This window comes from Ailuropoda melanoleuca, chromosome 9 (genome assembly GCF_002007445.2).
Source record: "Ailuropoda melanoleuca isolate Jingjing chromosome 9, ASM200744v2, whole genome shotgun sequence".
Classification (NCBI taxonomy): domain Eukaryota; kingdom Metazoa; phylum Chordata; class Mammalia; order Carnivora; family Ursidae; genus Ailuropoda; species Ailuropoda melanoleuca.
This window is the reverse complement of record NC_048226.1, coordinates 73,489,492-73,515,762: the sequence shown is the minus strand read 5'-3', so window position 1 is coordinate 73,515,762 and position 26,271 is coordinate 73,489,492. Positions and strand designations below refer to the sequence as shown.

General features: G+C 36.3%; 1 long non-coding RNA gene and 1 pseudogene across 5 annotated transcripts in view; both read right to left on the bottom strand.

The window, feature by feature from the left end:
- Positions 1 to 26,271, bottom strand: part of LOC117803789 — a 146,466-nt gene that overhangs the window by 17,683 nt on the left and 102,512 nt on the right. For 2 of the 5 annotated variants that reach the window (XR_004627876.1, XR_004627875.1), the window contains 2 exons: positions 15,932 to 16,047; positions 13,825 to 13,946 (listed from right to left, as the gene is read on the bottom strand). This is a non-coding gene — a long non-coding RNA (uncharacterized LOC117803789). Of the gene's footprint in view, positions 1 to 3,494; positions 3,591 to 13,824; positions 13,947 to 15,931; positions 16,048 to 22,954; positions 23,027 to 26,271 lie in introns of all 5 variants that reach the window. The other 3 variants (XR_004627879.1, XR_004627877.1, XR_004627878.1) reach the window with 3 other exon arrangements.
- On the bottom strand, positions 18,253 to 20,559 carry LOC100470036 (annotated as a pseudogene).

Genomic DNA, 26,271 nt, shown 5'->3' with positions numbered 1-26,271 from the left:
GCTTTGGTTTTCTTTTTCAACATTCCTCTGGCTATTCAGGGTCTTTTCTTGTTCCATACAAATTTTAAGATTATTTGTTCCAGCTCTGTGAAAAAAGTTGATGGTATTTTGATAGGGATTGCATTGAGTGTGTTGATTGCTCTAGGTAGCATAGACATTTTTGCAATATTTGTTCTCCCAATCCATGAGCATGGAATGTTTTTCCATTTCTTTGTGTCCTCCTCAATTTCTTTCATGAGTATTCTATAGTTTTCTGAGTACAGATCCTTTGCCTCTTTGGTTAGATTTATTCCTAGGTATCTAATGGTTTTTGGTGCAATTGTAAATGGGATTGACTCTTTAATTTCTCTTTCTTCTGTCTTGTTGTAGGTGTATAGAAGTGCAACTGATTTCTGTGCATTGATTTTATATCCTGCCACTTTATTGAATTACTGTATGAATTTTAGCAGTTTTGGGGTGGAGTCTTTTGGGTTTTCAACATACTTGTTTTTTTAAAGCAGATTTGGGCTCAAAAAAGAAAAAAAAAGCCATAGGAAATCTCCCAAGATGAGAAGAAAGAGAAGGAAAAAGAGGGAGAAGAAGCAAAAGAGCAGTAAGTTAAACCCTGAATAGTGCCAGTAAACAAATATAAAAGTCAAGTCTCCTCATTTCTAATAGCAGTTCCGTGCGTAGAAGACACATAGGCCATTCTGCAAGGGAAGGGTGTGGAACAGAATGCTGGTCCATAGGGAATAAGGTAGTTGCAGTTATATGTGCCTTTGGCTCCAGTGAAGAAAATGCAATCTTGTGACAGAAGCCACCATACATTAAACATTCAGAATTCTCAAGTTATTTAACTCACAATTTTTACTTTTTAAAAAAATTTTAAAGATTTTTATTTACTGATTTGACACAGAATGAGAGAGAGAACAAGCAGGGGGAGAGGCAAAAACACGCTTACACACTTCCCACTAAGCAAGCAGCCCCACATGGGGCTTGATCCTAAACTCTGGGATCATGACCTGAGCCAAGGGCAGTCACTTAACTAACTGAACCACCCAGGCATCCCTAAACTCACAATTTTTAAAAATCACCTAACAATAATAATGAAATAGGCCACCATGAGTGAGAGTCAGCAGATACAACAACAACAAAAAATTTAAACTCCCAAAACCTGGAGATATTATGACCAAGCAGATTATAAGATTTCTACTTGATCTTTTTACAAATAAAAAACAGATTTCTTGAAATTAGACAACTCAAGAGACAATGAACTAGAAATAAGAACTAAAGAATTTGCAATACTTGGAGATAAGAACATGAAAATATAAAAGCAAAATTAAGAACTATTGAAGAAAAAATAAACACAAAGTAAAACATACATGCAATAGTTTCTTGAAAAATAATAATGAATGCAAAAGAGGCATAATGGAAGGGTTTAGAAGTAGGCTGAGAAATGCTGAGTACTTATGATAGAAACTACAGGTGTAAGATACACAATATTTACCAAATAGAATAACCAAGGAAATCTACATGCAAAATATAGCAAAAGATTAAGTAAGTATCTGAAAGGCAACCAGAGAAAAAATCCAGAACACCTACAAGTAAGAAAACTTAGACTAACAGATTTCTCAACAGCTTCAGTCAAAGCCAAAGTCCTTAACGCAGTATCTCCAAAATGTGGAGAGAAAGAACCATCAACTTAGAATTGTGTTGTGAAAAAAATTCTTTTTCAAGGTCATTATCAAAATAATAACATTTACAAAAGAGAAAAACCCAGAGTTTACCAGTGACAGACCTTTACAAATGAACATTCTAAATGATATACTAAAGGAGGAAAGCTTCTACAAGAGCTATGAAATGCAAGAAGAAATGTTTAACAATTTCCTTGATTAACATGTGGATTAATCTAAAAAGAAATAATGTAAATAATAAAATAAGACAGAACAAAAATATTAGATCTTACACTGTCCCATATAGTATCTGTTAGCCACAAATTGCTATTTAAACTTTAAAAAATTGGGACATCTGGGAGGTTCAGTCCATGAAGTGCCTGCCTTTGGCTCAGGTCATGATTCCAGGGTCCTGGGATCAAGTCCCACCTCGGTCTCCCTGCTCAGCAGGGAGCCTGCTTCTCCCTCTGTGTGTCACTTTCCCTGCTTGTGCTGACAAAGAAATAAAAATACAAATAAAAATAAATTGTTAAAAATTCAGTTGCTTAGACTAGTTACATTTCTGGTGCTCAATAGCATCATGTACTGGGGGCCGATCTACTTTGTAAGAATAGAATTACTATAAATATGGAAAGAAACTAAGATGTCACTACTAACAGATTATATGATTGTTTACATAGAAATCCAAATCATCTACCAACAAGATTAGAATTAGTGTTTATCAAGGTGCCTAAATATAACACTCAAACATTAATGTGTTAATATACACCAGCTACAAATTTAGAAAGCATAATTTAAAATACATTATTTATAATACTAAAAATACAATGAAATAGAGATTTTGAAAGATGTTCAAAAAGTTTAAGGTTTAAAATTTTATTGAAAGCTAAATCACAAATATAAAAAGGGAAACATATCATGTTTATGGATGGAATAGCTATCATAAAAATGTCAGTTCTCCTTAAACTTCACTACAGTCTTAATAGGATTTTTGAGAAATTTGACAAGCTAATTTTAAAACTTATTTGAAAAAGCAAAGGCCCCAAAATAGGTAAAGCATAACTGAAGAAGGATAAGGTGTGTTACCAGATATGATGCTTTATTATAATGCTAGGTCAATGAATATAGTGTGATATTAACTCAAGGAGAGAACAGTTGGCCAGTGGAATTGAATATTCGGTAGAATAGAGACTGCAGAAACAGACCTACGCATAATAGAACTTCATAATCACAGAATATGATTGATCACTGGAGAAAGAACATAAGCTAATTATATGAAAAAACAATAAAATTATAGTTTATAACATAAAATATAAAATTCCAGGTAAATTAAAATTTTAAATCCAAAGGGAAACTTTGGGAAGAAAATATAGAAGATAATTTTTATCTCAGAATATGGGAAATATTAACTAAGTGAAAAAAATTGCTAAATTCAACCACATTAATAGAAATTCTGTTTATCAAAAGACACCATAAAGAAAATGGAAATAAACCACAAACTATTTGCAACATACATAAATTCAACAAAGGATTAATATCCATTAAGTACATTCTTACGAATTCTTATGAATTAACAGGAGAAAGACAAACACCTCACACCACAAAACAAAAATAATAAAGGACCAAATAGGCATTTCAAATTAGAGAAAATACTAATGGCCCAGTCTCATTGGTAATCAGAGAAGGGTAAATTAAAATCACAAGACATCATTTTATTTATATTACATTAAACAAAAATTCTGATAGTATCCACCGTTGGCAAGGAAATAATGAAAAATATATATGGCTCTAGGGTTATACATTTGGAAAGCGATAATTCTGTAAATTGGAACATAAACTTACCTATAACCCAGGGATTTTACTCCTAGTAACAAAACCTAGAGAAACTTGCATATGAGTCCTAGAAGATATGTACAAGAAATGTATAATTGACGATGACTGAAATGATAGAAAAAAATCAGGTAATAAATATCTGACAAAAGTGGATGAATTGATTATGACAGTCACAGAATATTATATAGCTGTGAAAATGAATTATAGCTACTGGCAACAAGATATATAAATCAAAAACAATGTTGAATGAAAAAAGCAAGTTGGAGAAAATTAATTATTATGTAATTATATAATGCATAATATGTACACATATATAATTAAATTGCTGTAAATTTTGCAAGAAGCTTTTTATTTAAGGATTGTGACATAGGTGAAAATTTTATTTTAGAAATAAGGGAATATGTCTATTACTTCTGGAAGGGAGGTACAGGAATGGAATTTTGGAGGACTATACCTATAACTCGAAAATGTTGATAACATTGAGGAGGAAGAATTTACCCTTCAAGGTCCTTTTGGCTGAACTTAAATTGACATGAGACAGATTAACAGGAGAAAATCAAATTTGAATCCAGACAGACATGGAATTTCCAAAGAGAGGCAACATGAAGTTTATATGAGCTAAGGAGAGGAGTGGGGGTCTGCGTGTACAGAGGAGAAAGACCTCAGGAAGAAGGTGAAAGATGTTTGGAAAACAAAGGTCACCCCATTATGTAGATAAAAGTGTCTCAGGCAATGAGGAATCTCTGTTAATAGCTCTCTTCCTGGTACAAGGAATTTGAGGGTGAGGTAAAGAGCTTTTTCTGAATTTGCTGGGTTTAGATTGCTTTTACCTCAAAATAATGTTCATGCCAAAGTGTCCCATCTTGGAGGGCCTGCAGTTGGCCCCTATAATAACATTCTAATTTGTAAACAGGGGGTTCACTAGTGTCGTTGGTGTTATGCTTCATGAAGTCACATCCATTATTTATATTGATAATAGAAAAACAAGGGAAACCATTATAAATTTATTCCTAAATCAACCTGACTGTTTATAAACTTTGTTCAAACCAAAATCCTGATTTATGGCTGACTGAACATGTATTGTGCATTTGCTTTGTGAATATGTAGCCTACTCCCTGCTTCCCTTTATGATACAGCTCGTGATTCCTGCCTATATGCTAATCTATAATATTTTGAGCTTTTATAAGGCATAAGAAGTAATATGTATGAATAACCCTGTAAAAAACTGTTCGTTCTCCAGAACACTTTCTTCCTTGTGAAGAGTGTGATTTTCAGAAAGTTGTCCTAACGAATTCAAATAAAACTCTGGTTCAATTGGTGTTGGTGCCATTGGCAGGACATCAGAGGAACTCAGTTGAGAACACCGGAGGGTCATCTGAACTCAGCACTCAGTACCAGCACTGGCCCTTCGTGCCCCTCTGACTTCTCAGCGCCTCACAGGTGTATCTGGTGAGTTCTCCTGATATCTGGATCTCCTCAAATCTAATTGAAGATCCTATTACTCAAGCTATTCTCTAGGTGGGAATAACCTTGAGACATTGAAGTCTCAGATGACCGAAATGGGAGTCTTATGCCATGTCTAAGTTATTTCTCTTATGCACACAATTATAGAAAGCCGGCTACAAGGCTAAGCAACCAGAAAGTAGGAAGTTGTTTGGTTCCATGGATGAAACCTCTAACTTTAGGGGAGGAACCAATGTTCATAGAGGAATTCTGGGATTTATTTGGTTCATTTTTTGCTGCAGCTTTGGGCATCTTTACAAAACTAGCCGTATTAGATTGGAAAATGGAAAATGATTAATGGGCCCAGAGATTATACTGCTACCTTTTACTTAGATTTGTTTTAATAAAGGGGAGATATTTAGAAATTGGGCCTTTAATGTCCTCTCCAGAAATATTTAGATTTTCTTTGCATCTTGTTTGTGTATATGTGTCCATGCGTGTTATGTGAGATGTTTTTTCTACCTCTGGATGATATTGCTAAGATTAATTTGTAGGGGTGCCTGAGTGTTTCAGTTCATTAAGCATCTGCCTTCAGCTCAAGTCATGATCCCAGGGTCCTAGGATGGAGCCCTGAATTGGGCTCCCTGCTCTGTGGGGAGCCTGCTTTTGCCACTCCCCCTGCTTGTGCTCTGTAAAATTTTTAAAGAATCAAATTAATTTGTAAAAATCCCTATTTAATGTGTTAAAAAGTTTGTTAAAAGTTAAGTGCTTATAAAAACTGAGCATTCTAGGGGCACCTGGGTGGCACAGCGGTTAAGCGTCTGCCTTCGGCTCAGGGCGTGTTCCCGGCATTATGGGATCGAGCCCCCNTTAAAAAGTTTGTTAAAAGTAAGTGCTTATAAAAACTGAGCATTCTAGGGGCGCCTGGGTGGCACAGCGGTTAAGAGTCTGCCTTCGGCTCAGGGCGTGTTCCCGGCATTATGGGATCGAGCCCCACATCAGGCTCCTCCACTATGAGCCTGCCTCTTCCTCTCCCACTCCCCCTGCTTGTGTTCCCTCTCTCGCTGGCTGTCTCTATCTCAGTCAAATAAATAAATAAAATCTTTAAAAAAAAAAAAACAAGTGAGCATTCTAAAACTCAGAAAGACAGAGATTAACCCAAATGTTTGCAAGTTCATATGCTCTAGAAAAATATTCAATATTAAAACTAGTTTAAGTTTAATTAAAATAGACCTGTCTTTTGGAGTTATCAACATCAAATACAATACAGATAACAGCCTTTTATTCTACCTAAATGTACTAGTTAAATTCATATTTTATCTGTTGTAATTTATCTACAAAAAAAGGATGGTTGACTTTGCTTGTCACATGAAGTCTTCATGGGCAATTATTAAGAACAAGTAGGCTGCATAGATACATTTATAGGAAAACATAAATGGCTTTCAAAGTCTTCGGTAACCTGAAACTTTGAAATTTTGCTAAGTTAAATGATTAATTGGGTTGAATTCATCAGCTATTTCTTTTCTGAATAACAGAACTTGAAATTGATTACTAGGTTTGTCTGCTTTTGGCAGAAAGGATTCTTGAATCCGTTGGTAAACATGCTTTCTGGTTAATTGAAAGATTATATTATGAAAAAAATTTCTAGAAATTATGAAATATATTCATAAATTTCTGATCTAAGGAATTCTGGTGTAACAGTTCGTAATTGATTGCTTCTTAATCCTCACAGGAGACTGAAGTTTCTAAAAGTAAAAAAAAAGAATTTAAGATTTTATTTGACAGAAAGAGCACAAACAGGGGAGCAGGAACGGAGAGGGAAAAGCAGGCTCCCCACTGAGAAAAGAGCAGGACCCGGGGATTATGACCTGAGCTGAAGGCAGATGCTTAACCACTGAGCTACCCAGTGCCCTAAAAATAAAAATTCTGACAATGTATGAGGAATGGGAATACATTTTTCTGAGGGAAAAGAAACTAATTTTGTCCTAAGAGGAGACTGTTTACAGAGAGAAGGCTCAGAACAAAATCTGAATGAAAAAGAAAATTATAGAATGTTTGTGAAGGAGACCCTTTAAAAAAAAATTATGCATGGTCAGGAATGACTAAAATTAGAATGAGTTTGAGATTCATTTTTTTTCTTAGATTATTGGTCTAATTTTTTTTTAAGATTTTATTTATTTGAAAGAGTGAGCACAAGTCGGGGGAGGGACTGGACCCTGGGATCACAAACTGAGCTGAAGGCAGACACTTAACTGACTGAGCCACCCACGTACCCAATTATTGGTCTACTCTTGATAAGAAATTAAAACCAAAGTTTGTCTTTACCAAGTTTTTGATCATTGAAAGTTAAAACTTCTCTTTCGAAGGGGCTTAAGTTTTGTTTATAACTGTATATAACCTTCTGTAGAATCTTATTGCCACCTTGGTTAAATATAAAGTTTATAATAATCTGTAATCCTATCTAGGCAGGCACTTTAGAAGCTTCTGACTTTTTTAACAAAAGTTCCTAAGTATTCAAATTCTAAATGAAGTCTTTTGGACTAATTAGGTTCATTTATTTGGTATGTTAAAGTTTCGAGGGAGGCTTTGTCACACCAGTGATGAAACACCTTAGGTTACGTTGTGTAGGGAAAGGCTCTGTTTTAGAAATTATACGAAATTCCTAAAGTTTTCATATGTTTTGGTATAAGGTCATGTCAAATGATGTTATGGCACGGAAATAACCAGATTTCCTTCTCACCTCCATTATAATGAATTCTTATCAGATCTTTGTGGCTGTTTTTCAGTCTTTTCACTTATAGCTATTGTTCTGATGCTCTTGTAAAATGTGTTTCTTCTTCAAGGAGACTCATGAAAAGGAATTTTTGACAAACACCGGTTTCTAATATATTTTAAGTCCTAAAACTGAGTAAGAATTTCCAAAACGAATGGGAAAGCTGCATTCAAATAGAACAAGAATTAATAACATGAGACTAAATGAATTAAGAAAGATGATTATAGTTGAATGACTTTTGTTTGAAATATTGCTGGTCCTCTAATGTGTGATCTTCCAGAATTAAGGAAACTTTTTCTTTTAAGATATCTATGTCTTACAGAAATAAATGTTTCAACTTGTTTATGAAGGAATATTTTATCTTTTCTCCCTCTAGAATTCAAACTCTGTCAGTGAATATTCTTTCATTCATGGCAATTATTTGCATAAATTCAGTAAGAATCTGTTTTCCAGAACAGAACACCATTGGAAACATTGGTTATATTGCCATGTATTTGACTGGAATGTCCTATTTGAGACATGTATAGCCTCAGATATGACCAGACAACTTTAAGGAATAAAGGTTGACTGTACAAAGCAAGAGAGCACCTTGGAAATGTTGACCTGATACCTTGCTTTCCAAAATTCCCTGTAGCCTTACCAGGTGAGTAAAGAATGTCACTTCCTTACAGATACAGGGACCTCAGGATATTTTGGGTACATCAAGAAGAGAAATTCACCCAAAACTATAGGCATTGTAGGTAAATCTTGATGTTAAGTATTTGGTTTCTTTTTTTTTTAAATTATGCATTCACTTTTATTATATTAGTAACCATACAGTACATCATTAGTTTTTGATGTAGTGTTCCATCCTGACCTTGAGAGGTCATGATCCCATCGAGCCCCATCGAGCCCCACATTGGGCTCCCTGCTTGGCAGGAAGCCTGCTTCTCCTTCTCCCACTCCCCTTGCTTGTGTTCCCTCTCTCTCTGTCCAATAAATAAAATCTTAAAAACAAAACAAAAAAAAGTCCCAGCAAAGCAGATTTAAAGAACTTGTATGGTAAATCACTATTCTTGCTATGCCTCTTAAAGAATTAGGACAAATTTATTAAAACAAGGATGATTATAAAAAGAAAATGTTTCAATAACACATTTTTGTAGATATTAGATTTTAATACTATTCATTATATACTGGACTAGATCCTGATTTCATCTGGTGTTCTCTAAATGCCTGATACACCACTCCAAACTAACATTTTTATTTTTCTTCCACCTGACTTGGATCATTTGAGAACTAAAACTGCCCTTTTTCTTGAAGCTCTGCAAACTGACAATGTAAATAGCTTGATGTAAAGAAATCACTGGAGTAGCTCATGTGTAGATAATCCTTGTGCCTATTGCTCAGACAGCCACCCAAAGATCATCACAGACATTTAAAGTACAAACTGGGATAGGAAGTAGATGACATCAGGGTAGATTTCTTTCCCAAGATTTGGGACTTGGTCTGTATTTCTACTCTTCTTTCCTTTAAAATTATAACATTAGGTTTATTATCTTCTATTTGTTTGCTTTCACCTCCCCCTGTATTGCATCCTGATAAATCATCAGGTAACCATGAGATTGTACCTAATATAACTTTGAATGCTACCCTCATACTTTATTATGATGAGAACTTAGACAAAATGTTTAATGACCTCTTGGACATACCCTAGTGTTCCTTTAACTACACTGGTGCTTAGATATTATAAGGAACTGCTATTAGAAAAAACCTTTCAGGAAGGTTTAATTTAACCTAAATTATATAGAACACTCAACATGTTGATTCTATAAACTTACAGGATAATTTATTAAGAAAGGTTCCTGCATACAAAGGGAGAAATAGGGGCAGCTTGTCCAATATGCCAAAATATCCATGTACTCACAAACCCTGTTTTTTGTGAATAGAATAGCCTAAGACAAAATAAGAAAAGACAACGGGTATCTAACAAAGCTACTACTTTAAGAGTGCCTTGGTGGATTCAGCTACCTCCTAAATCAAACTACAACCAAGAAGATTCTGAGGTAACTAACTATGGGTCAAAGCCCTTCTTTATTAACTATAGACACCCAAAATGTACAGCTCCCTTCATCTCTGGAAAATCATTTAAAGACTCCTGTAACTTATAAAATGTTCAATTACTGCCTTGGTACCAAAACTTACGGACAACCTAAATTATGTTTTTTAACATCTTAAAAAATAAAATATAAGGGGCACCTCAGTTAAGCATCTGCCTTCAGCTCAGGTCATGATCCCAGAGTCCTGGGATTGAGCCCCACATCAGGCTCCCTGCTCAGTGGAGAGCCTGCTTCTCCCTCACCCTCTCCCTCAAATAAATAAAACCTTAAATTTTTAGTTTTTTTTTTATTAAAGTAATCTTCACACCCAATGTGGGGCTTGAACTCACAACCCTGAGATCAAGAGTATGTGGTCTACTGACTGTGCAAGCCAGGCACCCTAGGAACTATTTTTAATACCACCAGAGTTCTTCCCATTGGAGGAAGATGGGCTTATTATCCAAAGATTCTTGTTGGATTCCAATATCCACTGACCTCTGTAAATTTAGGCAAAATATGTGGTTATGCTCTAAACAACAATGCAGCCCTGAATTCATTCCAAGCTGGCCTATAACAGCTGGCCTCTGCAAACTAACATATGGTATATGCGAAAAGATTTTGTGGAATGTTTATAAAACACCTCTGTAATACTCTGATTTATTTTGTAACCAGAGTACTTTTTATCGTAACACTACTGTTACATGGTACAATACTGGCTTTGCAACTCAACAGAATTGCATGATGGTGACAAAACATACACTGATGTTGATGACCAAATGTTTGGAGAGATAGAATTACAACAGCCATAAGCTATAATAGCTATGGAAACTAATTAGCCAGAGAAATTCTTACATATAGTAACAGAAAATACACCATTTTAAACTAATCAGCTCAAATGTATCACAAGGCACAAATAACTGTAAAGAAGGTAAAGGGATACTCTAAGATTATCAAAATACTTGTCATGGATTTTCTTTGTAATTTTGTAGCTATTCCTCATTGGTTACTTCAATTGTTAGTAATTGGATTTTTATTACTAATTCTGCATGTTTACTATAAATGTTACCAAAAAAAGGTAAAGGCAAACTTACCACAAAGCACATGTACAATGTTTCCATAACAATTTGATCCCAAATTGATCTAAAAAAAAAAGTCTATCAAAGGCCATACTCTTGACCTCCCCACGTAGACACCTAGCATTGAGGGACAAAATAATGACCATCAATGCTTTCTGTCAAAAGATTATTGATCAAAAGAGAAATGATGAGAGAAAAACTGTTAAGGCCTGATTTATAAGGGAAGCCATTTTAGATTTCTTCCCAAGTCAACCTGACTGTTCAAACCAAAAGCCTGATTTATGACCCACCAAGCATATATCATACATCTGCTTTGTGAATGAGTAGCCTAAAGGAAAACCATCTTGTTCCTGAGATACCAAACAACGCCCCTATTCCGTGCATTCCTTTATGATAAAACTTATGATTCCTGCCTATTTGCTGATCTATATATAACCTTTTGAGTTTTTGAAAGATGTAAAAAAGCCTAAACCCTGTAAAAACTGTTCATGCATCAGAACACTCTTTTCCTGGCGAAGAACATGTTTCCCTAACTTGGGCTCAAATGAAACACTTTCAGAGATTCTAAAAGGTTTGTTCGATTTGCATCACCAATATGTATTAAAATTACTTAAAATTTAAATCAGATCTTTTGTGTATTGTTTATAACCCTGAATTTGTTAAAAATGGTAAGAAGAGTGCATTAAATAAACCATATAATGCATGAGTGAACATAAGAAAAGCATAAATTGGAGCCAGATTGACCTGGATCCAAATTTTTGTTTTAATGCGAGCTGTATAATCGGGAATTAGATACTTAAGATCTCTGAATATCAGTTTCCTTTAATAATACTTAGTGTGGGCCTACTATGTGCTAAGTACTGTTCAGGGCACTAGAGATAGAATGGTGAACAAAATGCATACAAAGTCTGGGCGTTGCAGAAGCCTATGTAGAAAAGGTTACATATGCTATAGGAGCTGCGAATAGCTGGCCAGCAATGAGCCATAGTCTTGACGTCAGACCCAAGTCAGTGCCCTTTTAGATGAATTCCTGTGGACTTTATGCCATAGGCTGTTCTTTCACCACTTCTGGGAATGTATGAAACGCAGTTGAGGACATTTTACATCAAACTAATATTAATGGTAGATATTAATATAGATATTAATATCTATTAATAATAGATATTAATGATAATGTTGGTAATCTGCTCTTTCAGCCAGTCTACCAAATTCTTCATGGTGTGAGATTGAGTTGACTAGTGTACAAGGGGCTGACTCTGTAGAGAAGTCTTTATTATAACTTTATCAGGGACTAGTAATCCCTGACACACTTAATTGTGCCTTTCCCCATTTATACTCACTCTCTTGAACCTCCCCTAAGTGTTGCTGGAAAGAGAACTTCTNACACTTAATTGTGCCTTTCCCCATTTATACTCACTCTCTTGAACCTCCCCTAGTGTCGCTGGAAAGAGAACTTCTCTTTGCAGACATCAGGATCGTAGTTCTCCCCCTTCCTATCTGCTCATCTCACTTTATGGGTCTCATTCTTTTTCACTGGCATGTGCCCACTGAGCTCTTGGACATTCAAGCAGTCCTGAGGCTACGGTTATTGATGCTGGGTGCGTAACCATTAATCCTGAGCTAACATTTGCTCCAAAGGGGCATGAGAGAAGAAAAAATTCTATCCTCACATAACAAACACCTAAGAGAAAAATACAATGAAAATCTTATAATAGTATGGTTAGTATAAAAATGAAATTTGTGTATGTGATATTTATAGGAATGTAATAAAAATCCCTCATATTCAGCAAAAAGGCAGCTCATATGTCAAAGAACTTACTGAAACCAAGAGTAAATTCCTCTAGCAGGATATGCATCTGAAATACGGGCATAAAAAAAAATCATTAAATTCTTAGCATCTAAAAGAAGAAAAAGAGGAATAAAAACAAAGTCAAAGACACTTGCACAAGTCGTATTTGGGAAATTACCAACTGCAAAAGCAAAGCAACAAAATGAGACCTGAATATGTATTCAGAGAGNAAGAAGAAAAAGAGGAATAAAAACAAAGTCAAAGACACTTGCACAAGTCGTATTTGGGAAATTACCAACTGCGAGAGCAAAGCAACAAAATGAGGCCTGAATATGTATTCAGAGAGTTACTGATGGAAAAGTGTGAGCAAAAACCAAGATAGAAGATCAGAAGCATTTAATTTCCTAGGGAAAGGGGTAAGGAGGGGGGTTAGTGCACTGTCAACCCAAAACTCAGCTGCTGACATTGACCTTCCTGAAAGGGCATTCTTAATTTTCAAGCACCTCAAAGCTTAAGTGAACTAAATCAGACCACAGGGGAGATTTTAAATATTAAATGTGTTTTTCCATTGTTTTTACCTCTGGCAGTATCTATATCTGAAACAAGAAGTCTTGGCCCATTTACAAACAAAACACATATTTAAAAAAAATGCCACTCTGACTAAACCATCATACCATTTTTCTAAACAGTTAACGATTTCCAGTCCATGGGATTAGGAGATCCTAGAATGATTGGCCTACTAGCTGTACCTTTTTTGAGCTAATTCTTTACAGATCAGTGGATGTTCACCTACCACAATTGGTGACTGGGATTTCTTTGTCCTACTAGAATAAATGGGATTCCAAACACAAGCAAGAGTCAAAATTCTGGAAAGCATAGGATCCAGACACTGTATACAGCTTCATTAAGAAACTGAGATGGGTGCTAGCCTGCATGAAATTTATTTATGTGATCTACTTATCAATAAGTATCTTCGTGCAAATCACGCTTTGCTCCAAACTGTTTTCTACTCTTTGTTTTACATGTTTTAATTAAATAAATCCCCAAACAGTCATTTAATTGGTGTAGTACTTCATTCCTTTTGCTTGCTTTGCAAGTCCCCATGGTGTCTTGCAGACGGAGTTTTAGTCCCTCTAAACAAAGTATGATTTTTCCATTAGGATGAACAAAAGAGGCTACTTACATCTGGGTAGTGTGCGGTTGCAGATTTCTACAAAACGGCACTGGAAAACAAAAGTCAGGTCACAAATCCTTTTCTCAAAGGCAAATACATTTCCTACTTTTGATCCAGGCAGAAAGCCAAACCTAGAATAAGAGAAGCCATATGTATGTGTTTGACAGAAAGTTGCCTGCATAAGTAGGGATTTTCCCCAAATAATGAAGTTAACTTTTTGATGGCTTTAGGAGAATGATGAAAATGTAAAGGTCACACTACAAACTTTAAAAATGTTTTACAAATACTTTGAGGTAATTTTTTAAAAAGAAGAAACAGCATGATAAAAGGGCCACAGCCTTCATCAAGACTGATTAATGCAAAGAGGGCAAGTATGACATTTAAAGGTTCACCAGTTTCCCTACACTCAAGTACAGCTGAAACTTGTTCCCAGATATTTTTATCCATGTCCAAAAGCAGAAAGATCTCTGACTTAATAGAGGAGAGCCCATAAAACTGCCCACACTCAACCCCTTTCTGATCTTCATTTGTGCTTAATAAGATATGAGAAAAACAAAAGAGGATTCTAGGGTTACCATCAGAAAATTTTCTACACATCAGCACCAGTCAAGGAGATTGATCCTCAGGTCCCCAAGCTCAGAAGCATCTACAGATCTGAACAAGTGGTTCTCCACTGCGAGAAATTTGCCCCTAGGGAACACTTGGCGTGTCCAGAGACATTTTTATTCTTACAACTGGAGAGTAGGAGACGCTACTGGCATCTAATGAGTAAAGGCCAGGAATCCTGAAAATATCCCACAGTACACAAGCCAGCCCTTGACAAGGAAGCATTATAGCCCCAAATATCAAATGCAGAAGTTGAGAAACACTGTTGTAGGTCAGTGTCTCCTGGATCAGCCCAATCTGTGAGGAAGCATGGTCTTCTTATTGCCTTTTGACCTTTGGGTCTTCATTGTAAGCAGGCATTTGGAGCCACAGTTCCCCCGCTGTGTATGTATCAGTTGGGGGTGAGAGACATGGTTTCTCCTTATTTCCAAGTTGGGAGGCCCTCCTTGTAAGCAATTATTTGGAGTCCATAGCTCTGTTCTCTCTTCTAACAGACCTGGCTCTCAGATCCTGACCTGCTCTGGCCTTAAAAGACACAAAAGGGAGGCTGGAGCCAAATAAAATGTTATTCTTTCGTTTTTCTCAGCTCACCTGGAATATTCTAAGTTAAGCAGAGTGACATTTGGAGTTTGCTTCTACCTCTAGGCCAAACAGTATGTTTGACAAGGACTATAAACAAAGTAGATTTCGGGGCGCCTGGGTGGGTCAGTTGGTTAAGCCTCTGACTCTTGGTTTTCACTCAGGTCATGATCTCAGGGTTGTGAGATCGAGCCCTACATCAGGCTCCATACTTAGTGCAGAATCTGCTTAAGAGTTTCTTTCTCCCTCTCCCCTTTCCCCTGCTTGTACTCTCCCTTTCCCCTTTCCCCTGCTTGTACTCTCCCTCTCCCTCTCTAATAGCTTGGATATTTGAATTCCACTTCATGGTATACAATTGTATGTATCAATTCCCATATTGATATATTTAATCAAGAAAAAAACCCAAATGTTTAAATTTGCCTCTATTTAAAAACATTTAAATATATACTTAAAAAATATCAGTACAAAGTGGCCAATGTTGTTTCCTTGGAAGAAAAAAAATATTCTGGGATGATATACTTCATTGATTTTGGTGTTAAAGTAATGGTAGAAACAGACAAGAAAAATACTCACGACGTTGTAAAAATTTTCCTTAGCAAAGTAATAGGTTGGAAACTTTGTTGGTTCTCCATTTGCTCATTTGAAATTTTACTGATCCATGAAACCCAAAATTCTGGAATCACTGTTCTAGTCTGGTCAACAACTAAATAGTCAGGGTCTTTGCTTAAGCGACTCTGCTGGCGAGGAATTTTCTGCTTTCTGAGGAAGACCATGTCATATTTGGCCAGTCCTATTGGGCAGTTCTTTATGTTGCAGTAAAACATAACATTTGCAAACATTCCCCCACAATTTCTTGGTTCTTGGCTGTTGTTCTACCCTGCAGGTCACAGCAAATGAGCTGAATTCCACTTCTATAAGTAATGACAGTTACCATATCCATCTTGGACTTCATCTTCTCCAAGCCAAGTATTTGTTAGTGCTGCACCAACGAAATCCAATAGTTCCTCTCTACGTCGTGGTCATTATCCTCCAAATAGCTTCCAGTTTCTATAAAATTGAACACCATAAGTTTTAGCTGAAACAAAGTCTATTAGTTCTATCATTTTTCTGTTTTAGACATTTCACTTATACCGTTTGGCTTGAAGGAAAAACTGGATTTGTTGTCAGACCTTAGTAATATTGACACATGAAATTATAGTTAAATCAAACCATAGATATTTAAATGAATTCTTCCTCTAACTCCTATGCCCTCGACTGTGTACACAGTCAATTGGTGGTGTTTCTATTTGATTCGAGGTTAGGATTTTTTTTTTAATTCATATCCTAAATTTCATCTTGTTATTGTCAGCACATTGTTCCACACTGCTGAGATTTAAAAAAAATATTTTTCTTATAAAATATTTCAAACATTTGGAAAAAGAGATGAATATAATGAAAACTATTTGGCCAAACCCAAATGTAATACATATTAACATTAGACCGTATTTTCTCTAGGTTATTATGTTTTTAAGCAAACCAAACATTAAGTATAGTTGCAGCCCAACTGAGAACTCTGAAATCCCATCCCCTACCCTCTTCTCCCTAGTCAAACCACTATCCTGAAGGTGCTATGTATACTTCTCATCCCAGATTCATATACATAATTCTACATATGCAAATAGCTATAGACTATACATACTTTTAAATATACCATAGAGGGGCACCTGGGTGGCTCAGTCATTAAGCATCTGCCTTCGGCTCAGGTCCTGATCCCACAGTCCTGGGATGGAGTCCCACATTGGGCTCCCTGCTCAGCGGGAAGCCTGCTTCTCCCTCTTACAAGCCCCCCACCCTTGTGTTCCCTCTCTCACTCTCTGTCAAATAAGGAAATAAAAAATTTTAAGTCAATCAATCATAGAATATGAATCACTCTATAGCTCGTCTTTTTTTTAACTCTTGTTTCTGACCCTTATCCTTGTTAAAACATGAGGTACCAGTTTTTCATTTTCAATTGCCCAGTTATCCAGTCTATTTTCTCCATTTCAAACAATACTATTATGCACATCTTTAAACACATCATCTTATATCCATGTATAATAGTGGCCATAGGACAGACATCTAGAAATAAAATGTCTGTGTTATGGTTATTTATCATTACTTTTAATAAATACTGTCAAATTGCTTTTTAAATTGATAGTACTAATTTATGTTTCCATTAATAGTGATTGAGAGTTTGCATTATTCCACATCCTTGGCAATACTTGGTGTCTTATGGGTTAAATTGTGTCCTCCTCCAAAATTCATAAAGTCATGTTAAAAATTCTATATTGAAGTCCTTATCAATATCTCAAATGTGACCTTATTAAGAAATGGGGTCACTGTAGATAAAATTAATAAAATTAGGCCATATTCAAGTAGGGTGGGTCCTTAATCCCATGACCAGTGTCCCTAGCAAAAGGGGAAATTTGGACACAGGGAGAATGCCATGTAAAGATAAAGGCAGACAGATACTGGAGTCATGTAGCAGAAGTCAAGGAACACCAAAGATTGCCAACAAACCACCAGAAGGTAGGGAGAACATGAACAGATTGTCCTTCACGGCTTCCAGAGGGAGCCAACACTTTGATCTTATTCTTCTAGGCTGCAGAACCACAAAACAATAAATAATTTGTTCTGCAAACCACCCTTTCGTAATATTTTGTTACACCAGCTTTAACAATCTAGTATACTTGGTATTACCTGACTTTTCAAATGTTTGCCAATATAATTGATATAAGAATCTTATTTTTATTTTCCTCCACTAATGATAGTGAGCATATGCATTGCTAATTTGGGTTCCCTCTTCAAAGAATTATCTTTTTAATCTCTGCCTACTCAACCGATTTACCTTCAAGTCTGATGACTATTTTTTATATAAATACTTTACTTATTCAACAATACTTTTCTTTATGAAATAGGTTCTTGTATCACAATTAAAGTTATTCCTACCCTGAGGTCTTAATATCTTCTATAGTTTTCTAATAATTTAATATCTTAATTATTAGAAATTATTTAATATCTAATAAGTTTTATCTAATTATTTAATATCTAATAATTTAATATCTTCTACAGTTTTCTAATTTGAAGTTTTGCTTCTCATAATTTGTTCTTTAATCTGGATTTCAATTTTGTGTATAAAATGAGGCAAGAATTTATCATTTTTTATATTTGGATAATCAATTTTCCAAGAACAATTTATTTATTTATTTAACCAAAAAGTGAACAGCAGCGTTGTTTTTAATGAATTTTAGTGCAGACTACAAAGCAGGGCTCTAGCTATTGCCCCAACTTGTTAGTATACATATAAAACAATGGCTTTTTGTTCCCCCATAAAAGCAAGTGACAGAAGTATATCAGATGGATAGGATAAGACATTTGAATCTTGTATTGAAAAATCAGTCTGGAAGCTACTACTATTGTTGCAGTGTAAAACGCTTTCATGTACTTTTTGCCCCATACCCACCCCATTTATCAGTTCAAATTCTGGGACTTGATCAAGAGATTTTGTGGGAGAATTAGTGTACAAGGGTCATTTTTCTTGGTTTTTCTGCTGATGTCTTTTCCCTCTGTTGCTGGATGAGTGAGGGAGCTGGCACAATTCTTCAGGAGCTCTTCTGAAGCACTTCGACTCTGATGATTTTCACTTAAGTATGTTCCTGCAGCCCATACTCTCCCAGCTTCTGGCTACGCTGGACATCTAGCCACTGAATGGTGATTGGGCCCCAAACACATCACAGCAGTTGATCTACACAGTGCCAGCCTGGAGGGCTTGGGACAGATAATTGGCCTTGCCCAGTCCTTGGAGAAGACAGCTGCAGCCAGCTGATAGTTGGAATTGTTGGCTCTCCCAGTGACTTCCTCTATGGTCTTGAACTTCAGAATCTGCATCATTGGCCCAAAAATCTCCTTGACAGTAGTTATGCTGACTTGTACATCTCTGAACAAGTGGGCTGGACAAAGTAGCCACAGTCAGAAATCCCCCCTCCATCACACAGCAGACTAGCCCCCTCCTCCTTCCCAGAGTTGATATAACCAAGGACCTTCTTAAACTAAGTTTCATCTACCTGGCCCGGGTGATGCTCTGCTTCACAGACTNGACTAGCCCCCTCCTCCTTCCCAGAGTTGATATAACCAAGGACCTTCTTAAACTAAGTTTCATCTACCTGAGGTCCCTGGCTGTCAAAGGGTTCCCAACTACAAAAGACCTGGCCCGGGTGATGCTCTGCTTCACAGACTCAGGGTAAATATTTTCTTGCACAAAGGTCTGGGAGCCTGCACAGCGGCACTGGCCCTGGTTGAGGAACAGGGCAAAGTGGGCCTGCTCCATGGCCCAGTTCATGTCTGCATCTGACATGATGATATTGAGGCTTCTTCCCCCCCTCCCCATCCCGACTCCAGGGTCACTCTCTTGAGATTATTGCTCCCTGCAGCAAACTAGACCAGGTGGCCAACCTCAGTGGAGCCTATGAAGACCACTTTGTCCACATCCTCACAGGAGGCGATGGTGGCCCCCTCTGTGGGGCCAAATATAAGAATAATATTAACCATTCCAGGGGGAAAGCCAGCTTCCTTAATGAGGTTGGTCACATAGAAGGTGGTGAGTGGAGTCTGCTCATCTTCCTTCATCACAACCTTTCCTGTTGCCAGGGCTGGGCCCAGTTTCCAGGCTTGCATCAGGAATGGGAAGTTCCACACAATGATCTGCCCTCACATTCTGATAGATTCATGATGGGTGTAGCTGAAAACTTCCCCTCCATGGGAATGGTTTTCCCATGGTACTTATCAGCCCAACTACAGTAATAATGGAGGCATTTGAGGACCATGTCCAGATCCACCAGGTAGATGACATAGGGCGTGCTGCTATCAAGGGTCTCCAAGGCTGCCAGGTAGGTCCAGTCTTGCTCGATCAGATCAGCCGGGCTGTTCAGCAGGTGGCCTATGTCAGACACGTCCATGTGGTGCCAGGGTGAACCCAGCTGGAAGGTGGCCTGGGCCACCTTCACTGCCCTGTCCACATCTTCCTTGTCTCCTGTAGCTACCTGACAGATGACTTCTCCTGTGGAAGGATTGATGGTGGGGAATCTTTTCTTGCTGATGGCATTGTGCCACTCATTGTTTATGAAGATCTGGTTATAGAAGACTTCAGGCTGCTGGTTGGGGGCTGGCATGGCCTGGGTGGCAGCAGCAGACACAAAGTGATGGCTTAGGCTGGGCCCAAGGCAAGCAGCATGCAACATGCTGTGGTGGGAGCAGGTGTGCAGGACCTCCAAGAACCATTTATAGTTCTCAGTATTTTGTTAATTTGTTCTGGCATTTTGGTCACAGTTCATGCTCCCATATATGTGCAGCCTTATTTCTGGGCTCTCTCTTCTATTGGTCTTTTTTTTTTTGTCTAATTCTGTGGTACTACAACACTGACTTAACTATTAGAGCTGTGAAGTTTTCATTGACATGAAAAAAAAAAACGTTTTAGTATCATTTTCCCTCATTTTCTAATTACAGTGCATTGTCATTAGAGAACATAATTGGTATCATCTTGAGTCTATAATAGATTAATTATTAAAATGAGTCTTTTTCCATCTGTTTTGGAATAGTTGCTAAGTAGTTTGCAACACTCAGCCCAAGAACCACATTCAGGGAAAATATGTGCAGGAGGTGAGAAGAAAGAACTTCTTTCCCCCCTCCACAGGTAAAAGAAAGAGATGTCTTCTTATACCTATTAAGGAACTTTAAGAAAAATAGCTTGATTCCAGTCTTCTGGAGCTTGAATAGCAATGTTACTAGTAGAAAAAAGGGGACATTTATCATTAGAGGCAGAGGTTCAGTGTAGAGGGAATAAGCAACCAGCTAAAGAGGCACAGCCTGGATCAGGGAGCCATAGACAAATGTTTCCAGCTGGGGAATCTTTGAGGAACCCCTTGCAACTACCCTCAAGAGAAACACTCAACTTTGAACATCCCCTGAACATCAACATAGATGTGCATAATAGCAGGCAAATAAAAGTTTTCTCTCTCCTCTTCCTCTCCCACTTTTGTCCACTATCAAATTCAAGATGAGAGGATATAGAGAAAGAATTGATGAGAACGGATGAAGGAACCAAACAAGGAAATCGTGCAACTAAGTAAGCATGCCTCTTTCCCCTGTGTTAAGCTTTCAGTGAGAAAGGGAAAAATATTTCACTTGAATGAAATTGAAAATTCTTGTTATTCACTGTAATATATATTCCTCTTATACACATGGAACATTTACAAAAATACAAAAAAAAAAAACCAACCCCTCAATACATTTTAAAGAATAAAGATGATAGATAATCTTTCCTCTGATGATTATATAATAAATTGGAAATTGGTAAGAAAATTAATGCTTTAGAATCTTGTATTTTTGGCAAACATGACATATTTCCAAGCACTTGTGTTAAAGATTATGGTTCCTAGAAGGACATCACATTAGTACTTCTTCCAAAAATATACAACCTGACTCTAATCATAAATAAACATTAGACTGAATAAAACAGAACAGCCTACAAAATGAATGACCTGAATTCTTCAATATACCAATGTCATGAATGACGAAGAAATTGCTAAAGAATTATTCCAGATCGAGGGAGGCTAAAGAAATATAAAAGCTAAATATAATGAGTGATTCTGGATTCGACTGTAGACTAGGAGGTGGAAAAGCTATGAAGGTGATGACTGAGGCAAAAGTAAAAACAAGAGAGTATTACGAACAACTTCATAATATCTTTTAAAACCTAAGTATGTGAATTTATTTAAAAGTATAAAGTATCCAAAATTGAATCAAAAGTGAATAGAAATATTGAATAAGAAGCATTAAAGAAACAAAGTACAGTCAACAGCTTTCTCCCACCTCACCCCCCAGTGGTCCTAGATTTTACAGATAAGTTCCACCAACTGTTCAGAAACAGATAACACTGGAAGAAGCTGTCCAAGGAAATAGCAAATGCTGCCCAGCCTAATTAACAGGTGGAGATAATATTCAACCAATTCTTACTTATACACTTGTATTAGTTGCTTACATTCTGATTAGCTATGCCCCATAATGATTAAACAGTGAACATTGTCATTTTGAATGGTAGTTTGAATATTACTCAGGAAAAGTATAATTAGAATTCCAAAATCAGATGACAAAACAACAAATAGTACAATTTCATTTATGCATCTGGAAGCAAAAATCCCCAATAAAATTTGTTTTTAAAAAATTCAACATTTTTAAATCATGCATTATAATCAGTATTATCCAAGGAAAATTCCACATGAAAAAATCATTCAATGAATGAATGAATGAATGATGTCAATGGAACTTGTGAACCAAAGGTCATCTAAAATCTTCTCCATAAAAGCAATAGAAGCACTGGCAAAAATTGTCCAACTTTTTCAGAACCTGAAAATTAACTAAAGGCTAAAACAATCTGGGAAGCATTTATTTAAGAACAGCTGAATCTCAGTAACAACACTACCTTTGAGGCATTTGAACTTGGCCTGTTTCCATACCTCACTCCCCATCTCCATGGTAGCTTTGAAAACCAATAATTCCACAATCACAGGGAAAGCAAGAGCATAGCAGTCACTGGAGGGAGGAAAGGATTGGAGCTCTCCAAAGCCCCAGAAAACTGTCATTATTTGACTTGTCTGGCAGTTCCCGTGAAATCTTCACAAAAATGACTTGTCTTTATTTGAACTGACCCAAGTTTGCCTAATGCAAACACCTTTTTTTTGTTTTTTCCCTTAAGGGGTTTGTCAAAGACATTAAGCAGCAACTGTTTAATATCTTAGCTGCCTGAGATACCAATAATGGCTGGGGCAAACAACAAGCTGGTCAAACAACTTAAAGGGAAGGGAAAAAAAAAACTTTAAAAAAGTGGGGGGGGGTGGATTTTGAAATTAAAAAAATATAATATCTACAATGAAAATTTTACCAGAGAGACTCAAAAGCAGATTTGAGCTGGAAGAATGAATCTGTGAACTTGAAGGTAGTTCAAGGAACAGATCTGAGGAACAGAGAGAAAAAATGAATAGTGAATACAGGCTCAGAGACTTGGGGAATACTATCAAATGTTCCAGCACACATATAACAGAAGGAAAGAAGAAGGGAAAAGAATATTTGAAAAAAATAATGGCTGAACACTCCCTGATTTTGTGGGAAATATTAATTTACACACCCCAAAAAACTCAACAAAATTCAAGTAGGATAAGCTCAAAGACATTCCCACTTACACATATCATAATCAGGCTGTTGGAAAAAAAGAGATAAAGCGTTCTTAAAATGGAACAACTATTGGGGAAAGTAACACTTTTGCTTTATGTTTTTACTAAATGTTCTAAAACACTGAAGATTCCAATATTCTATGAAAGGCAGTATATTCAAATGTCAAAGTATTATGGATTTCTTAATAGGAAATATTCTGTGCCTCCCTCAGTCTGGCTTTGGATACCCTACAAATATTGATTGAATCTGCTCCATTTGACCTACATAATAAATAGAATCAGCTGGAATAGAAATGTTGATTGCAAATCTTTTCATTCTCTGTGATAAATGATTCCTCCCCAGACCAGTCTTAGCCACTGTGCCAGTGCTCGGTCATATTATGTCTTTAGAGAATGCACGTCCTAGAGAGCAAACAAATCTCAATCTTCTCAATATCCTTCCATCCATTACTGACAGTGATACGAGGAACTTCAAGGGTCCCATTAGAAAGAGGATACTGAGGAAATAGGCAGATAGAGGGGGAAAAAAACCGCATAATTTTATAGTTGGTTCTACCCACTTGAAATAGCTACTATAAAAGTGATAAATTATAAAGATGAGGAACTCAGCCCATCTTGAGCAAAAAATCTCCCCAAAAACCTTGTCATATGTTTTGTCAAAAAATGAACAAAATGATTTTTTTAAAGATTTTATTTATTTATTTGGCAGAGAGAGGACGAGTGAGCCCAAGCAGGGGGAGAGGCAGAGGGAGCAGAGGAGAAGCAGACTCCCTGCTGAGCAGGGACCCCAACATCATGACCTGAGCCAAAGGCAGACACTTAACTGACTAAGCCACCCAGGCACCTCTGAACAAAATGACTATTAGTGTATTACTTCCTTGAACAAACATCACAGTCCCTTTATAGGTCTTCAATGTCATACTTCCCTTTATTTTTGGAGACAAATACTCTGATTCCCTTTCTTTTCAAATATGTATATTTACCTCTTTTCAAATGTATTTTCTTAGAACCCTCTTTTGAAGTAGCATCTTTGAATTTTTCCTAACTTCAGATAAGGACCACCTTCCCCACCCCTGATGAGAATCAGAACAATTTATCTCCCCTGAGTTCAAGAGACCCTCCACCCTTGCTCACAAGGCATATCTTGAATGGAGTTTGGGGTATACTCAGATAAGGAAACAAGACTGTAATTTTTATATCTTAAGAAATGGGTTTTAGTGATTATTATCTGTCATGATTCTACGGATTGTTTAGATCAACTGCGTGATAGTTCTATTCCACTTGGCATTGTCTGGGATCTCGTTTGGAGTTGGCCAAATCATTCTATGAGGCCAATGTTACCCTGATTCCCAAATCATTACACAGATATTAAAAGAAATTAAACTACAGACCAATATGCTTTATGAATATAGACAAAAAATTCATAATAAATTCTAGCAAACCAAATCCAGCAACATATGAAATGTATTACACACCATGACCAAGTGGGATTCATTCCAGGAATACAAGGTTGGTTCAATATATGAAAATCAATCAATGCAATAGACCATTTAATCGAGAATAAAAACCACATGATCATCTCAATGGATGCAGAAAAGGCATTTGACAAAATCCAACACACTTACTATAAAAACACTAAACAAACTAGGAATAGAAAGAAACTTTCTCAACCAGATAAAGGCATCTGGGACAAATTCACAACTATTATATTATGGATGAAAGACTGAATGCTTTCCTCCTAAAATTAGGAACAAGACAAGGATGTCTGCTCTTGCCACTCTTATTCAACATCATACGGAGACTATAGCCAGAGCAATTAGGGAAGAAGAAAAAAGATATCCAGATTGGCAAGAATTCTTACAATTCAATAACAAAGATATAATCTGATTAAAATATGTAGAAAGAAATTGACCAGCTATTTCTCCAAAGAATATATACAAATGGTTAATAATTATTAATGACAAGCAAGTCAAAAACCACAATGAGATAGAACTTCCCACCTAATAGAATGACTACAATAAAAAAAGGTCCCCGTAAAAAAAAAAAGTATAGGTGAAGATATAGAAAACGCTAATGTGTTGCTGATGGGAATGGAGACGATGCAGCTGCTTTCAAAAACAGTTTGGCAATTCTTCAGAAAGTTCAACATAGAGTTACCTTCTATTTCTGAAATTCCATTCCTAGGTATGTACATAAGATAAATGAAAGTGGGGGGGGGTATGTGTACCCATATTAAAACTTGTATCCAAATGTTCATAGCAACATTATTCATTATAGCCAAAAAGTAGAAACATCCCAAATATTCAAGTGATGAATAAATAAAAGATGCTATATCTATACAATGGAATATTATTGAACTAAAAAATAATGAAGTATTGATATATGCTACAATATGGATGAACTTTGGAGACACAATGCTAAGTGAAAGAAGCCAGACATGAAAGTAAACATTGTATGATTTCATTTGTATGAAATGCACAGAATAGGCAAATGCATATAGACAGAAATATGACGGGGCTGGGGACACAGAGCAATGAGGAATAACTGCTAATAGGTACAGGATTTCCTTTGGGGGGTAATTAAAAAGTTTTAGAACTAGATACCTTTATGGATAAACTGTATATTTTAAAAGTGCTGAATTTAATGGTGTGTGAATTATATCAAGAAAAATTGAAAATTTCCCACATATAGAGAGGGAAAATAACGTGACTGTCTCAATAGAGAAAAAAAAATCTTTGAAAAATTTCCAGATTCATTTATTAGAAAAAAACTAGTCACATACCAGAATGGAAGGAAATCTCCTTAATTGTTAAAGTTTATATCTACACGTACACAAATATAATAAATAGTATATTTAATGGAAAACTTAAGAGTTACTTCATTTTAAAGAACAAGATTCCCACCAACAATGTCATTTAACATTGTATCAGACCTCCTGGCCAATACTATAAAGTATAATAACAATAATAGTGATGCTGATGGTGAAGTAAAGGTATTAGGCTTCTAAGGGAAGATGCAAAAATGTTAT